This window comes from Bufo gargarizans, chromosome 1 (genome assembly GCF_014858855.1).
Source record: "Bufo gargarizans isolate SCDJY-AF-19 chromosome 1, ASM1485885v1, whole genome shotgun sequence".
Classification (NCBI taxonomy): domain Eukaryota; kingdom Metazoa; phylum Chordata; class Amphibia; order Anura; family Bufonidae; genus Bufo; species Bufo gargarizans.
The window spans coordinates 256,495,559-256,514,662 of NC_058080.1; positions in this window are offsets into that span (position 1 = coordinate 256,495,559).

Consider the following 19,104-nt stretch of genomic DNA (forward strand, 5'->3'; position numbering starts at 1 on the left):
CTCCTGTTTACCCCTTGTGAAAATGAAAAATTTGGGGCTAAAGCAACATTTTATTGGAAGTAATTAAAGTTTTCATTTTCACAGCCAAGTGTTTTCAAATTCTGTAAAACACTTACCCTGCTTTCACACCTGAGCGTTTCGCAAACGCGCGTTTTACGCGCGTTTTTGTCGCGCGTTTTAATGCGCGTTTTTTGTAATAGTAAACGCGCGTTTGACGCGCGTTTGTGTGATTGACTGCAGTGTCCTATGGCCACAAACGTGCGTCAAAACGCCCCAAAGAAGCTCAAGTACTTGATTATGCGTCGGGCGTTTTACAGCGCGATCGTACGCGCTGTAAAACGCCCAGGTGAGAACCATTCCCATAGGGAAGCATTGGTTTTCATGTGTTGAGCGTTTTACAGCGCGTTTGAATGCGCTGTAAAACGCTCAGGTGTGAACTTAGGGTTAGGGTGTCAAAGTGCTCAGTACCCCCCTTAAAATATTCTTTGAAGGGTGTAGTTTCCAAAATTGAGTCACTTTTTGAGGGTTTCCACTGCAGGGGTACGTCAGGGTCTCCAACAGCAGTTTACTACCACATACAGTGCTGCCCATAATTATTCATACCTCTGGAAAATTTTGACATAAAGTTACTTTTATTCAACCAGCAAGTAATTTTTTGATGGGAAATGACATAGGTGTCTCACAAAAGATAATAAGAAATGTAAATTTTTTCCACAATAATCCCTCTTGTACATCACAAGAGGGATTATTGTGGAAAAAATAAAATTTCTCGGCTTTTATTTACATTTGAGCAAAAAAGTGTCCAGTCCAAAATTATTCATACCCTTCTCAATAATCAATAGAAGAGCCTTTTTTGGCTATTACAGCAATCAAACGCTTCCTATAATTGCAGACCAGCTTTTTGCATGTCTCCACGGGCATTTTTGCCCATTCATCTTTAGCAATGAGCTCCAAATTTTCAGGTTGGAGGGTCTTCTTGCCATCACCCTGATCTTTAGCTACCTCCACAGATTCTCAATTGGATTCAAGTCTGGACTCTGGCTGGGCCACTCCAAAACATTAATGTTGTTGTCTGCTAACCATTTCTTCGCCACTTTTGCTGTGTGTTTTGAGTCATTGTCATGCTGAAATGTCCACTGGTGCCCAAGGCCAAGTTTCTCTGCAGACTGCCTGATGTTGTCCTTGAGAATCCTCATGTATTGCTCTTTTTTCATGGTGTCGTTTACTGTGATTAGGTTCCCTGGTCCATTGGCTGAAAAACACACCCAAAGCATTAGGTTCCCACCACCATGTTTGACGGTGGGGATGGTGTTCTTTGGGTTGAAGGCAGGGCCGTCTTTGCCGCAGGGCAAAAGGGGCAGCTGCCCCGGGCCCAGTTGCTCCTGGGGGCCCATTGGAGCTCTGTTTCCCGACTCCCATTCACTAGTGGGCATTGCTAGGTTAAAACATTCGGGGCCTGGGCCCCGAATGTCCTGCCTGCCTGCTAGATACAACTGTATTGCCATACACAGAACGGCATACGGCAATACAATTTACACTGGGAAGAGGCGAAGGACCTGTGGTGACATCACAGGTCATGTGATCAGCAAAACACGCTGTGATAGGATGACCTGGATGATGTCACCATCATGTGACCAGTGCAGGATTGGACCAGAGTGAAGAGGAGGAGCCTAATGCAGGACTGGAGAGGTAAGTGAAGGGAGAGGCAGAGCAATGCTGGGAGTTGTAGTTATTTAACTGGGATGTATGTTAGGGCTTAAGGGAGGGATGTTATTGACATGGGACTGTATGTTGAAACTGGATGGTGGGGGGGGGGAATAATGTTGATGTACATGGGTTTAGGCTAGGTTCACACTTGCGTTTGGGTATCCGCTTGTGAGATCAGTTTAACCCCAATGCATTCTGAATGGATGCGGATCCATTCAGAATGCATTCGTTTGGCTCCGTACAGCCCCCCGTTCCGTTTTGGAGACGGACCCCAAAATGCTGCACGCAGCGTTTTTGTGTCCGCATGGCCTTGCAGAGCCAAACGGATCCGTCCTGACTTACAATGTAAGTAAATGGGGACGGATCCCTTTGCATTGACACAAAATGGTGCAATTGTAAACGGATCCGTCCCCCCATTGACTTTCAATGTAAGTCAGGACGGATCCGTATTGGGACTTAGAAATTCAAATCTAATACAAACGAATCGGTCCTGAACGGATGCATTCGTTTGTATTATCGGTGCGGATCCGTCCTGTACAAGTACAGGACAGATCCGCACGAACGCAAGTGTGAAAGTAGCCTTAGGGGGTGATGTTTACATGGGATTGTGCGTTGGAGGTGGCTGGGGAGGAGGTGATGTTATTTACATGGGACTGTATGGTGGAGGGAGGATTATAACTGCAGGGGGCACTGCAGATCCAGGGGACATTATAGGCATCTTATTACTACTCGGGGCCCTATAGGAGGGTCTTATAGATCCGCCTTATTTCTACTAAGCGCACTATGGGGGCCTTATTACTACTGAGGGGAACAATAGGGGGCCTTGTTTCTACTGGGGACTCTGTGAGGGTATTATTAATATGGGAGGGCTCTTCTAATAATGGGGGGCATTGTTGAGGAGCATTATCACGGTTGGGGCAGTGTTACTAATGAGGGCATTCTAGAAGGGAATTACTATTGGTGGGACTATGGGGGGCAGTAATGTTTCCTCAGGATAGTATTTGGGGGTATTGGGGGGGGGGGGGGGTCGGGGCGTAACTAAAGGCTCATGGGCTCCGGTGCAAGAGTTGATCTTGGGCCCCCCTTCCCTCAGTGCTTTGTGTGTCTTCTTATGCGGCACAAGTGGGGGTGGGGGGGGCACAGCAAGCAGCAGGATAACACTGTGAGGACTCCAGTTGGGGGATAATGATAGAATGTGAGGAAGCTAAGATGTCTGTGTGTCACACTCTGCAGAGACAAGGCGGCTGAGAGAAGTTGTCCAGACCGAGTGGAGAAGATCTACAGAGAAGATGATGACAGAGAGGAGACGTCACCTGGAGGCCCTGGATGTGACAGGTAAGTGCTGCTGTATAGCAAGTACAGCAAAGTGCGGGGGGGGGGGGGGGGCGTTATCCAGGGGGCCCAAGTAAATTCTTGCCCAGGGTCCAATCAATATTAAAGACGGCCCTGGTTGAAGGCTTCTCCTTTTTTACGCCAATTGAAGGAAACATCATTGTAACCAAACAATTCAATTTTTGTTTCATCTGACCATAACACAGAAGACCAGAAGTCTTCTTCTTTGTCCAGATGAGCTTTTTGCAAAGGCCAAGCGAGCTTCTGTGTGCCTTATCTTGAGAAGTGGTGTCCTCCTTGGTCTGCATTGTGCAGTGTCCGTTGGATTGTCTGCCTTGAGACATTGCCACCAGCAGAGCCCAGATTTACCAGGATGGCCTTGGTGGTGATCCTTGGATTCTTTTTTTACCTCTCTAACTATCCTCCTGGCCAGCACAGGTGTCACTTTTGGCTTCTGACCACGTCCTCTGAGATTTTCCACAGTGCGGAACATCTTGTATTTTTTGCTCAAATGTAAATAAAAGCAATATTTTTTTCCACAATAATACCTCTTGTACATCGTCTTAATATCTTTTGGGAGGCACCTATGTCATTTCCCGTCAAAAAATTACTTGCTGGTTGAATAAAAGTAACTTTAAGTTAAAATTTGCCTGGGGTATGAATAATTATGGGCAGCACTGTATTGGGTATTTCTGTTAACTGCAGGATCAGAGTAATATATATTGAGGTTTAGTTTGCTGTTGACCCTTCCTGTGTTGCAAGAAAAGATTTAACATGAAAAATTTGCATAAAAAATGAAATTTTATTTCACCTACATTTTCCTTTAATTCCTGTAGAACACCTGAAGGGTTAACAAAGTTTGTAACATCAGTTTTGAATAATTTGAGGGGTGTCGTTTCTAAAGTTTGGTCATTTATGGGTGGTTTCCATTATGTAAGCCCCTCAAAATCCCTTTATATCTGAATTGGTGCTTAAAAAAATGGTTTTGGAAATTTTGTTGAAAATGTGAAAAATTGCTTCTAAACTTCTAAGCCTTCTAAAGACCTAAAAAAATTAAATCACATTTACAAAATGATGCCAACATAAAGCAGACATATGGGGAATTATGGCTGATAACTATTATATGAGGCATTACTATCTGTCTTAAAAGTACAGAAATTCAAATTGAGAAAATTGTACATTTTTGGTAAATTTGGGATTTTTTTTCATAAATAAAGGAAAAATATATTGACTCAAATTTACCACTGTCATGAAGTACAACGTGTCACAAGAAAACAGTCTCAGAATAGCCTGGATAAGTAAACGTGTTCGAAAGTTATCACCACATAAAGTGAGACAAGTCAGATTTGCAAAAATTGGCCTGGGTAGGAAGGTGAAAACTGGCCATGGGTAGAAAGGGTTAATAAAACCATGTTTTTATTACAAACATTCAGCTGACATTTCCTTTTTTCTATTATTGTAGCACATTTCAGCTTTGCTGTTCAAACTTTTTGGTGTAAAACTATCCTTCAGATTAGGACCATATGGACCCAGATTTTTTTTAAAACCAGCTTGTGTTACACCCTGCGCCAGAGAATTTATGATGAGTGGCAAGCCTTGTTATAAATTAAATGCTTACTCCAGCAGTCTGTGCGCCAGACTGAAATGTATTGCCTACGCCTGTTTCTGATGTAAATTATGATAAATTTGTCAAAGCCAATGGCCCCACCCACACCACACCCTCACCATGTTCCCTTTTTGGAAACTGTTGAGAATGGCATAAAAATGGCGAATGCAACAAAATTTAGCCACACTGATACCTTTTTTATGCTAAAAACAAGGTGTAGGGGGATAATTAATCTCCCTCTCAGTGTGTACAGAAGTACTGTAACTCCTGTAGGAGTTACAGGTTGGAGGGTCTTCTTGCCATCACCCTGATCTTTAGCTACCTCCACAGATTCTCAATTGGATTCAAGTCTGGACTCTGGCTGGGCCACTCCAAAACATTAATGTTGTTGTCTGCTAACCATTTCTTCGCCACTTTTGCTGTGTGTTTTGGGTCATTGTCATGCTGAAATGTCCACTGGTGCCCAAGGCCAAGTTTCTCTGCAGACTGCCTGATGTTGTCCTTGAGAATCCTCATGTATTGCTCTTTTTTCATGGTGTCGTTTACTGTGATTAGGTTCCCTGGTCCATTGGCTGAAAAACACACCCAAAGCATTAGGTTCCCACCACCATGTTTGACGATGGAGATGGTGTTCTTTGGGTTGAAGGCTTCTCCTTTTTTACGCCAATTGAAGGAAACATCATTGTAACCAAACAATTCAATTTTTGTTTCATCTGACCATAACACAGAAGACCAGAAGTCTTCTTCTTTGTCCAGATGAGCTTTTTGCAAAGGCCAAGCGAGCTTCTGTGTGCCTTATCTTGAGAAGTGGTGTCCTCCTTGGTCTGCATTGTGCAGTGTCCGTTGGATTGTCTGCCTTGAGACATTGCCACCAGCAGAGCCCAGATTTACCAGGATGGCCTTGGTGGTGATCCTTGGATTCTTTTTTTACCTCTCTAACTATCCTCCTGGCCAGCACAGGTGTCACTTTTGGCTTCTGACCACGTCCTCTGAGATTTTCCACAGTGCGGAACATCTTGTATTTTTTGCTCAAATGTAAATAAAAGCAATATTTTTTTCCACAATAATACCTCTTGTACATCGTCTTAATATCTTTTGGGAGGCACCTATGTCATTTCCCGTCAAAAAATTACTTGCTGGTTGAATAAAAGTAACTTTAAGTTAAAATTTGCCTGGGGTATGAATAATTATGGGCAGCACTGTATTGGGTATTTCTGTTAACTGCAGGATCAGAGTAATATATATTGAGGTTTAGTTTGCTGTTGACCCTTCCTGTGTTGCAAGAAAAGATTTAACATGAAAAATTTGCATAAAAAATGAAATTTTATTTCACCTACATTTTCCTTTAATTCCTGTAGAACACCTGAAGGGTTAACAAAGTTTGTAACATCAGTTTTGAATAATTTGAGGGGTGTCGTTTCTAAAGTTTAGGTCATTTATGGGTGGTTTCCATTATGTAAGCCCCTCAAAATCCCTTTATATCTGAATTGGTGCTTAAAAAAATGGTTTTGGAAATTTTGTTGAAAATGTGAAAAATTGCTTCTAAACTTCTAAGTCTTCTAAAGACCTAAAAAAATTAAATCACATTTACAAAATGATGCCAACATAAAGCAGACATATGGGGAATTATGGCTGATAACTATTATATGAGGCATTACTATCTGTCTTAAAAGTACAGAAATTCAAATTGAGAAAATTGTACATTTTTGGTAAATTTGGGATTTTTTTTCATAAATAAAGGAAAAATATATTGACTCAAATTTACCACTGTCATGAAGTACAACGTGTCACAAGAAAACAGTCTCAGAATAGCCTGGATAAGTAAACGTGTTCGAAAGTTATCACCACATAAAGTGAGACAAGTCAGATTTGCAAAAATTGGCCTGGGTAGGAAGGTGAAAACTGGCCATGGGTAGAAAGGGTTAATAAAACCATGTTTTTATTACAAACATTCAGCTGACATTTCCTTTTTTCTATTATTGTAGCACATTTCAGCTTTGCTGTTCAAACTTTTTTGTGTAAAACTATCCTTCAGATTAGGACCATATGGACCCAGATTTTTTTTAAAACCAGCTTGTGTTACACCCTGCGCCAGAGAATTTATGATGAGTGGCAAGCCTTGTTATAAATTAAATGCTTACTCCAGCAGTCTGTGCGCCAGACTGAAATGTATTGCCTACGCCTGTTTCTGATGTAAATTATGATAAATTTGTCAAAGCCAATGGCCCCACCCACACCACACCCTCACCATGTTCCCTTTTTGGAAACTGTTGAGAATGGCATAAAAATGGCGAATGCAACAAAATTTAGCCACACTGATACCTTTTTTATGCTAAAAACAAGGTGTAGGGGGATAATTAATCTCCCTCTCAGTGTGTACAGAAGTACTGTAACTCCTGTAGGAGTTACAGGTTGGAGGGTCTTCTTGCCATCACCCTGATCTTTAGCTACCTCCACAGATTCTCAATTGGATTCAAGTCTGGACTCTGGCTGGGCCACTCCAAAACATTAATGTTGTTGTCTGCTAACCATTTCTTCGCCACTTTTGCTGTGTGTTTTGGGTCATTGTCATGCTGAAATGTCCACTGGTGCCCAAGGCCAAGTTTCTCTGCAGACTGCCTGATGTTGTCCTTGAGAATCCTCATGTATTGCTCTTTTTTCATGGTGTCGTTTACTGTGATTAGGTTCCCTGGTCCATTGGCTGAAAAACACACCCAAAGCATTAGGTTCCCACCACCATGTTTGACGATGGAGATGGTGTTCTTTGGGTTGAAGGCTTCTCCTTTTTTACGCCAATTGAAGGAAACATCATTGTAACCAAACAATTCAATTTTTGTTTCATCTGACCATAACACAGAAGACCAGAAGTCTTCTTCTTTGTCCAGATGAGCTTTTGCAAAGGCCAAGCGAGATTCTGTGTGCCTTATCTGGAGAAGTGATGTCCTTCTTGGTCTGCATTGTGCAGTGTCCGTTGGATTGTCTGCCTTGAGACATTGCCACCAGCAGAGCCCAGATTTACCAGGATGGCCTTTGTGGTGATCCTTGGATTCTTTTTTTACCTCTCTAACTATCTTCCTGGCCAGCACAGGTGTCACTTTTGGCTTCTGACCACGTCCTCTGAGATTTTCCACAGTGCGGAACATCTTGTATTTTTTGCTCAAATGTAAATAAAAGCAATATTTTTTTCCACAATAATACCTCTTGTACATCGTCTTAATATCTTTTGGGAGGCACCTATGTCATTTCCCGTCAAAAAATTACTTGCTGGTTGAATAAAAGTAACTAAGTCAAAATTTGCCTGGGGTATGAATAATTATGGGCAGCACTGTATTGGGTATTTCTGTTAACTGCAGGATCAGAGTAATATATATTGAGGTTTAGTTTGCTGTTGACCCTTCCTGTGTTGCAAGAAAAAATTTAACATGAAAAATTTGCATAAAAAATGAAATTTTATTTCACCTACATTTTCCTTTAATTCCTGTGGAACACCTGAAGGGTTAACAAAGTTTGTAACATCAGTTTTGAATAATTTGAGGGGTGTCGTTTCTAAAGTTTAGTCATTTATGGGTGGTTTCCATTATGTAAGCCCCTCAAAATCCCTTTATATCTGAATTGGTGCTTAAAAAAATGGTTTTGGAAATTTTGTTGAAAATGTGAAAAATTGCTTCTAAACTTCTAAGCCTTCTAAAGACCTAAAAAAATTAAATCACATTTACAAAATGATGCCAACATAAAGCAGACATATGGGGAATTATGGCTGATAACTATTATATGAGGCATTACTATCTGTCTTAAAAGTACAGAAATTCAAATTGAGAAAATTGTACATTTTTGGTAAATTTGGGATTTTTTTTTTTTATAAATAAAGGAAAAATATATTGACTCAAATTTACCACTGTCATGAAGTACAACGTGTCACAAGAAAACAGTCTCAGAATAGCCTGGATAAGTAAACGTGTTCGAAAGTTATCACAACATAAAGTGAGACATGTCAGATTTGCAAAAATTGGCCTGGGTAGGAAGGTGAAAACTGGCCCAGGGTAGAAAGGGTTAATAAAACCATGTTTTTACTACAAACATTCAGCGGACATTTCCTTTTTTCTATTATTGTAGCACATTTCAGCTTTGCTGTTCAAACTTTTTGGTGTAAAACTATCCTTTAGATTAGGACCATATGGACCCAGATTTTTTTTAAAACCAGCTTGTGTTACACCCTGCGCCAGAGAATTTATGATGAGTGGCAAGCCTTGTTTTAAATTAAATGCTTACTCCAGCAGTCTGTGCGTCAGACTGAAATGTATTGCCTACGCCTGTTTCTGATGTAAATTATGATAAATTTGTCAAAGCCAATGGCCCCACCCACACCACACCCTTACCATGTTCCCTTTTTGGAAACTGTTGAGAATGGCATAAAAATGGTGAATGCAACTAAATTTAGCCACAGTGATACCTTTTTTATGCTATAAACAAGGTGTAGGGGGATAATTAATCTCCCTCTCAGTGTGTACAGAAGTACTGTAACTCCTGTAGGTAGGGACAGACACAGACAGTGAGCCCTGAGCTGAAATCAGCCCATTTTCCCTAGCTACTTGCAGTACAAGCCCAGGTAGCAAGACAGCTACTGGTCCACAGTCCCTATGCTACTAAGGTGCAGAGACAGACAAACACCAAGAGACAGAAACAACACACAGGGATAGTCCTACGAACATGGGTCAGAACCAGGCAGACAATGCAGGTCAAAATGATAGGCAGGGAATAGTCAAAAGACGAGCCTAGATCAAATGCCAGACGGGAGCACAGTTCAAATTAAGTGAGATGGAGAATGGTCAAAAGACAAGCCAAGGTCAAAAGCATAAACAAATCCAAATGAATCTAAGAACCAGGAACCTAGCTAGTGAGACCAAACAAGACTATCATTGGCACAGGTATATGGCCAGGAAAGGGTTTAAATAGAGAACTGAGTCCCAGGATCAGAACCTTATGGGTCATGACTCCGCGCTCCATAAGTCAAAACACCAGCAAACAGGAATGTGCAATCAGCCCACTGCTAGTCTCCTCCAGCACATGCCCGCCGTGGGGAGAAAGAGCATTGCATCCTGTTGCTAAGGATGCTGTTGTGTCACAGCAACACTTCTCTCAGGGTGCCGTTGCACCAAAGCTGGAGATATCGCCACTGGACCCCAGACAGGTAAGTTTGTGACAGGTACTTAGAATATCTCCATAAATATGGAGTCGGAAGGAATATGGCATGATTTTGTTCCTATTAGATCATGGACCTCCATGAGCTTCTGTATAACGACAGAGGCAGTAGAGGTCTCATGCACCTTTTATGTTGTCAAACAAAACGGAGCCATAACATAGCCATAAGCATGAGCCTTAAACTTGTGACAGAGGCTAACATTTATCCATTCTATCTTTTAAAAAGATAGTCCACATGATATATAGTACATGGCATAAAGGCCTTAGTGGTCTCTATAAATGTCCTAGTATCTACATCTATCGTGTAAAAATAACAATTTATGGGCCCTTCATACAGAAAGTAAAAATAAAAGCACTCTCATCAGCCTGCCAATAACCAAACCTGAAAAACCTGCAGCAATTATCTCAGACATAGTCATAACTGCTTACCTGTTTAGTGTTTTCTCATCTTGGCCTTACTAATACACCTAAAGCTTTTCTGGATTAAAGTAAATTATGAAAAATTTTGTATGTGCATTTGACTGCTAACGGGATCTGTGACACCCCAATCATTGAAGGACTAATGCAGAAACAGTTTTTCTCTGCATCAGCTAAATATTTCATTCCCTCGAAGACCCTCATTACAGCAGAGCATTTCACTGAGCAGTGCTGCAATTCATGTGAATGTGACTACAACTGGAGTTAAAGATCTATCGACTCATTTGCTACTAATAACTTGACAACATTCTTGAGCAAATATGGTATAGCATGCTGAAACCACAGTGAGGACATCCTAAACCTAACCACATATGTACAAGTGAAGAACATCATGGAAGAAGAGGTTCTCTACCTCTACATGTATTTCCGAAGTAAGAAGACATCTACAAATGGTAACGTCTTTTCTACATATGTGTATGATGACCACACTAAGCCAGTGTTGTGGTTGATTTTGCTTGTTCTTTATATAATGACACGCCTTGCATAGCTATCTTCATTCCAATTATTTCACAATCACAGCTTGTGTGTGAATTAATAAGCAGCAGTCGCTTATAGGCAGCCTCGTTCTGACAATAACAAACCTTGAGGTTGTCATGTAACAAAAGGGCAGATTACATATGCTTTAGAAACCAGAGGTGCTGGTGTGTGCAATCTATACTGGGAACAGACAGGTTCTACTTGTCATGCAACACCATGTGTAACACGACTGACTGTCGATATAGGGCAGCGTCTCTTGTGCTAATTGCAAATTCTCCAGCCATAGCATTCTACTACATGGGCGGTATGGTATTTCATATATTAACATTTATTCACATTAGAGGGATTTTCCGGTAGTTAGATATTAATGGCCTATCAGGACAGGTCATCAATATCAGATTGGTGGAGGTCCAACACCCAGTACCCCCACCGATCAGCTGTTACAGGATGTATAATTTCTAGCACCAGAATACTGAAGCTCAGTTCATATTCACTTGAATAGGAGCTGAGCTGGAGTACCCTGGCATGGCCACTAAACTGTGGACAGAATTTTGTGCTTCTAACTCTGTCCACTGTAGAGTGTAAGCGGCTGCCCTGAACAACTAATTGGTGGGGGTGCCAGGTGTTGGACTCCCACCAATCTGAGATTGATCACCTGTCCTGAGGACAGACCACCACCATCTAAGTACTGAAAAGAAAAATCCCTTTAAGGTGTACATACTGGTTAGTTTCAGAAAATATTGCCAAAATTATATGTTGAGTATTATATTTGCTATATTTTCCTCTTCATTCTAGTATTAGTTACTTTATTTGTTTGGCATAGACTACAAATTATACCTCCACCTTCTTTTGAAATTTAAACATAAGCAGTAGTGTTGATCGAGCACCAAAGTGCTCGGGTGCTCTGGCCGAACACATCGGGATGCTCAGATGCTCTACCGAGCACCCGAGTATAATAGAAGTCAATGGGAGAACCCGAGCATTAAACTAGACACCCCCTACTCTGTAGAGGGGAGCGTGCCTGGTTCATAGGAAAAGGTCAGAAATTGATGGAAACACCACCAAAATGGTTCGGGAACAGCATGGGGAGGATGTCTGGATGCATCTTGGACTCCCAGGTCGCTGCTGGGAACGATGTTGTCCGAGTAGTACGCCACTTTTACAGACTGACAATAATACACAGAAAACCAAAGATAAATTCACTTTTAGAGGAAAAATTGTTAGGAAACATTCCTTCCTGTAAATTTACTTGCATATAAAGTGCAAGTGCTGCCAAAAATTACAAGGAAGAGGCACTCCGATACAATCTGTATATCACATAAAGGAGGGCCTCATTCACATTGTGGTACAATTGTTCATGTAGTGGGACTCCTACACTCATAAAGCCTATGCACTAAGTGAACGGGCTGCCATAAATTACAAGGAACCAGCACTTCAATACACCCTTTGTTACACATAAAGGAGGGCATCATACACAGTCTTGAACAATTATGATTGATGGCCTGCTGGTGATCCTCAAAAACATTTGGAGCAAGGGCCTGCTGATATGACCATCTAAAACATTATGGGTGAGGGCCTTCTGCTTTGGTGACTCTAGATAACCTGAGGCTGATCGCACATCCCCGTGACGGCGACAATACGTAATGTCTAAAATGCGGATAACGCGCAGGTCGCGGGGAAAGGCAGCCTAACATGAAGGCAGCCATGTGTGCCAGAGTACCAACAGGCAAGACTTCGCTGTCGTCATCAGGAGGATCACTCTCAATCTACTGATCCTCTTTCTCCTCTTCTTCCCACCCACGCAGAACAGGTGGAATTAAACTTCTATGGGTACTACCCTCTGTAGCGGATGCAAATGTCTCCTGCTCCTCCTCTTCATCATCCAATTTGCGCTGAGAAGATGAACTTAGGGTGGTCTGGATATCACCCTGTGTAATGTCTTCCCCCATTTCCCCCTCTTCCACATGCAAAGCGTCGTCTTTAATTGTGAGCAGCGAGCATTTGAGTAGACACAGAAGTGGGATGGTTACACTGATAATAACGTTATCGCCGCTCACCATCTGTGTTGATTCCTTAAAGTTTCTTAAAACCTCACAGAGGTCAGACATCCATGCCCACTTCTCGCTTGTGAATAGCGGAAGCTGACTTGAAAGGTGGCGACCATGTTGCGGCTGGTATTCCACTACTGCCCTCTGCTGCTCACAAAGCCTGGCAAACATGTGGAACGTAGAGTTCCAGCGTGTGCTCACGTCGCACAACAGCCGGTGAGCTGGCAATTTCCAGCCCTGCTGCAGCGTTGACAGACCAGTTGAAGCTGTCGATGACTTGCGGAAATGTGCACACGCGCGGCGCACCTTCACCAGTAGCTCAGGCAAATTGGGGTAGGTTTTGAGTAACCGCAGAACCACTAAGTTTAAGACGTGGGCTAGGAATGGGGTGTGTGTGAGCTTGCCAATTTCCAAAGCCGCCACAAAGTTACGGCCATTATCAGACACAACCATGCCTGATTGCAGGTTGAGTGGCGACCACAGACCACAGCTCAGTCTGGTCTCTTTTCCCCTGCCACAGCTCTGCGGTGGTGTGCTGTTTGTCCCCTAAACATATCAGATTCTGCCAGGCCTGTTGCCGCTTCCCCACTGCAGTGCTACACTGCTTCAAGCTACCGACTGATGACTGACTGGTGCTGCACATGGATAATTCGGAGGTGGAAGTGGAGGAGGAAGCGGAGGAGGAGAAGTGGGGGTTGTAGCCACTAACCTAGGTGGTGGCGGAAACCCTGATGGAATTAGGGCCTGCAATCCTTGTCGTCGGTAGCACCTGTGCCATCCCAGGGTACGACTCGCTCACGGCCTCCACAAAATTCACCCGATTTGCCATCAGAGAAATGTAGTGTCCCTGGCCGAATGCACTTGTCCATGTGTCCGTGGTTAATTGGACCTTCCCAGTAACTGCGTTGGTCAGGGCACGTGTGATGTTACGGGACACATGTTTGTGTAAGGTGGGCACGGCACACCTTGAAAAATAGTGGCGAATGGAAACTGCGTAACGCGGGGTGGCCGCTGACATCAGGCCGCGGAAGGCCTCAGTGTCCACAATCCTATAAGGCAACATTTCCAGGGACAGTAATTTGGAAAGCTGCGCATTTAGTGCTATGGCCTGTGGGTGGGTGGCTGGGTATTTGCGCTTGCGTTCAAATGCCTGGGGTAAGGACATTTGGATGCTGTGCTGGGACACGGAAGTGGATGTGGTCGCTGATGGTGCTTGCGAAGGTCCAGGTGCAGGGCAGAAGGGATCCGGGCCTGCGCCTTTGACAGGGGATTGGTCAGCACTTAAAACAGGGGAAGAGGAGGAAGTGGTGTGACCCGCAGACACAGATTGTGAACTCAAGCGTTCGTCCCACTTATTACTGTGCTTGGATGCCATGTGACGGATCATGCTGGTGGTGGTGAGGTTGCTAGTGTTCACACCCCAGCTCATTTTGGTAGTTACAGATTGCAAACTACTATTCTTTTGTCGTCTGCACTTTCCTCAAAAAAGCGCCATACTGCGAAACACCTACCCCTTGGCAAGGGCGATTTCCGCAAGGGGGTGCTCCGTGGAACAGTTGCGGTCCTGTTTGGTGTGGCCAGCCTTCTCCCTTTTACCACCCCACTGCCTCTTCCATCCTGTTGTGGTGCAGCAGATCCCTCCCCCTCTATACTGCTGTACTCGCTCAGCTTTCCACCTTCCCAGGTTGGGTCAGTGACTTCATCGTCCACCACCTTCTCTTCCACTTCCTCACTCTGCTCATCCTCCTGACTTCTTTACCTAACCACTACCTCAGTGATTGACAACTGTGTCTCATCCTTTTCATCAACCTCTTGAGACAGTAATTGCCGTTGAGTTATTGGTAACTGCGTCTCATCATCATCCACCTCATTAAACAGTAATTGCCGTTCCCCACCGTCATCTTCTTGTGATTGTGGATGCTCAAGAGCTTGGGAATCAGGGCACAAGATACGTCCCTCATCAAGTGTGCTTGGCAAGAGGGCCAAATAAAGGAATGGCCGAGTGTGGGATCACTTGTTTGCCCAGATTCTCCATGGTGGGAGGAAAGAGGATCAGGGTGAGGATTGGGTTAAGCAGGGTCTTGGTTACTGACACTGGACTTGGTGGAAGACAGAGTGGTGTTTAACCGACTGGAAGCATTATCTGCTGCAATCCAACCGACCACCTGGTCGCACTGGTCTGACTTCAAGAGTGGTGTCCTGCGCAGCCCTGCAAACTGTGTCAAAAAAATGGCACAAAGCGCAATTTGGTGCATCTAGGGTTTCTACACCTTTTCCCAACATGCTCAACAAGGTGTGGGGCTTAGCAGAAAGGACCAGGAACACAGGTGATGTCTAATATCTACCATTTTGTTCCAAAATTGTGCCACAACAAACGTAAAAACCTGTCTCAAAGTAAGCACACCAGTAATTGGTATATGGTTAGAGAAAAGTGTCTTTCTCTGCACCAGATTTATCATACAGCCTGAGCTTTTGGGCCATTATGCATACGGTGAACATTGTTAAAAAAAATACCAAACAAAACCACGATCAAAAGTGATCAAATCAACCTCACACAGCTCATTCGACAGAAAAATGTTGTGTGTCTTTAAAGGCTATGGACACCTTTGTGCACTAAAAATCAATAAACCCATATCTTATCTTAAAGCAGCACATAATAAAATTGCACTTGTTTGTTTACTGGTATCAGCTTTGCTTCACATGCACTCAGAAATGCTCTGTTATGATTTTTTCTCACTGCTGTCATCTCCTGTGAGGCTCTGTGGGTGTTCCTGTTGATTTCACATGCACCAGCACAAGCTCTGCTGCCCCGCCCCCACATCCTGTTACATAGCACAGCTAGCAGCCACTTACATATAGGCTGCTGGAACTTGCAAATGACTTAGTAGTAAGATTTCATTCCAATCCACAACATGGTGAGTCTTACAGTATGCTACAACCTGTAATCAGCAGATCTATTTCTCACTTTACATTCTGTAGAAAGTCCATTATTTGTAGACAAAATAGATATTTCTGCTGATCTGATAACATTAGTGCAGTGATCTACAGTCAGAACCATGGCATTATAAGCAGGATATAGATCTCATTATTGACAGCTCTCACTACATGCACTCTCTTCTGTACAGTATTATGTGCAGTCCGCACAGGGAGCGGTCACTTTTCCCACACAGATTAGTACAGTGTGATGACACGCAATGCTATGTACACATATAAGTACACAGTGGGGAAGATTTATTAAAACTGGTGTAAAGTAGAACTGGCTTAGTTGCCCATAGCAACCAATCAGATTCCTCCTTTCATTTTCCAATGAAGCTGGGAAAAATGAAATTTGGAATCTGATTGGTTGCTATGGGCAACTAAGCCAGTTCTACTTTACACCAGTTTGATAAATAACATATATATATATATATAGTAGGAAAGCGCAAGGGGCCGTCGCAGTGCGAGAGGTGCCCCAGGCCTCTACTGGGTTCTTGCCCTTCGAACTGCTATACGGCAGACACCCTTGCGGTCTGTTGGACGTGGCCAAAGAGGCGTGGGAACAACAACCCACACTGCACAAAAGTGTTGTTGAATACGTCACCCAGAATGCAAGGACGGATGGAAACAGCGTTACCTCTGGTTAGGGAGCGTATGGAGGCCCAGAGTAGGGTCTATAATCAGCAGGCTCGGGTCCGGAACTTTAACCCGAGTGATCGGGTATTGGTTCTAGTACCAACCGTAGACAATAAGTTCCTCGCTAGGTGGCAGGGGCCATACAAAGTACTTTAAAAAATTGGAGAGGTAGATTACAAGGTACATCAGCCGGGGAGGCGAAAGACGGAGCAGGTGTACCATGTGAATCTGCTCAAACCCTGGATAGATAGAGAAACCTGTACGGAAGAAAGCCCACGACCAGGGTTTCTAGGGGAAGCAGATTTGGTCCCTCTGTCTGAAGCAATGGACGTGGCTGCCACAGTGAAAATTGCTGACAGCCTCTCCTCTAAACAGACTCGGGAAGCCAGGGAGTTCGTTAGTCGGAACACGGATGTGTTCTCGGACCTTCCTGTAAGCACTTCCATAATCTGATATGACATTATCACTGAGCCTCAGGCCAAAGTCTGGTTAAAACTATACCAGGTAACGGCTGCTCGGCGACAAGCCATCACAGAGGAAGTGCAGTTAATGCTACAGCTAGGTGTCATCGAGGAGTCAAAAAGTGAATGGGACAGTCCGATAGTCTTAATACCCAAGCTGGATGGGACATGGCGCTTCTGTAACGACTTCCGCAAACTGAATGAGGTGTCCAAGTATGACGCATTTCCTATGCCCCGGTGAGGTGAGCTTATTGATAAATTAGGCCAAGCCCAGTATTTTTCTGTGTTGGACCTCACCAAAGGGTACTGGCAGGTACCCTTTAAAGAGGCTGCCAAGGAAAAAACGGCTTTCATCATGCTAGAGGGGCTGTATCAGTACAAGGTATTACCCTTTGGTCTACATGGCGCTCCTGCCACGTTTTAAAGGCTAATGGACATTGTACTCCGTCCACATCGTTATCCACAGCACCAACTGGGAAAGTCACCTACCTAAAGTACAGGCTGCAGTGGACTCCCTTAGAAAGGCTGGCTTAACCACTAACCTGAAAAAGTGCATGATAGGGTTAGAAAAGACCAAGTACCTGGGGTATGTAATTGGGCGTGGAATTATTAAACCTCAGGTAAACAAAATTGAGGCAATTCGGAATTGGCCACGACTGGTCACTACTCGGCAAGTAAAGTCGTTCCTGGGAATAGTGGGATACTATATGAGGTTTGTCCCCCACTTTGCTACAGTCGCTGTACCATTGACAGGCCTTTTAAAGGGACGCAAGTCAGTGACGGTCCAGTGGAATGAGCAGGCAGAAAAGGCTTTCTCCGCTTTGAAGTCGGCCCTGTGTGGGTCCCCAGTGTTGGTTACGCCCGACTTCAAGAGGGAGTTTGTGGTACAGACCGGTGCCTCTGAAGTAGGCTTTGGAGCTGTACTCTCTCAGGATATCAATGGGGAGGAACATCCCGTTGTTTTCCTGAGCCGCAAACTTACCAGAGCCAAGACTTGGTACAGTATAGTGGAGAGAGAGTGCCTGGCCATCAAGTGGGCACTCGAGTATCTCCGCTATTATCTGTTGGGGAGAAAGTTCCGTCTGGTGACCGACCACTCCCCTCTCAAGTGGATGAGCCAAGCCAAAGAGAGGAATGCTTGGGTCACCAGGTGGTTTTTGTCTCTACAGAACTTTAAGTTTTCCGTGGAACATAGCATAGGCAAGTTACAGGTAAATGCAGATGCCCTGTCCCGGGTACACTGTCTGGCGGGTGTTCACCCCCTCAGGGTTAAACAAAGGGGGGGGTATGTAGGAAAGCGCAGGGGGCCGTCATTGACAGAAGATATGTGTCATCGAGGTTCCTGGCCTCGGTGAGGTAAGAGCCGGTAATTTTAAGTGTCAGCGGCAGCTAGTGCTGACTGACACTATTGGTTATTTACTGTGGCTGTGAAGCGGATCCGGGCTGGCTCTTACTGTGAGCAGCCAAAGTGCAGGGTGAGTGGCTGTTCCCACATTCCAGGCAGGGTTTTGGTTAGGGATATAAAACCCAGCCAGCAGTCTCAGCTGGGTGTGGATTATCCTCCATTTAACAGTGAATCTGTGGAGTCTCTGTGGTTTGGGATCTGCATGATGTGTGCCGTACTAAAGGGCTGAGAGCCGCATTGCTGGGAAGCAGGCCCTAAAGCCTGTTGGGGACTGCTACTGCCAAAACTGCTGACAAGGTAAATGCTTTTTGTTCTGTGAACTTGCCATGGTGTGAATGAACACCAAGACGACGAACTGTCATTTTTGTTTATGTGTGATTAAAGACTTCACTGTTTAAGTCAAAGACTTTGTTTTTGCCTCTGTAGTGCGTCCGCTAATCTGCCCACTAGAGCGAATCCCCACTATATATATATATATATATATATATATTTATATTTGTGGTCGTGGCTGCGGGGAAGCCGGATCCGTCTAGAAAGTTCTGACTCGACTAAACCTACCTCTAACTACAAATGGCTGGAAGTGTTCCCTTTCACATGGATGTGCCTATAAGGGGGCAAAAAGCAAATGGAGTAGGTAAAGAAAAATTCTTTATTGAGCCATGGACTATATTACAAAGCTAGGCAAGTGAATGCCTTAGAAATCTTAACTTGAAGGTTTGGAATATAGCGGGAGAAACAGGAGGAACGCCAGCGCCCCATTTTCCTGATGATGTGGGCTGG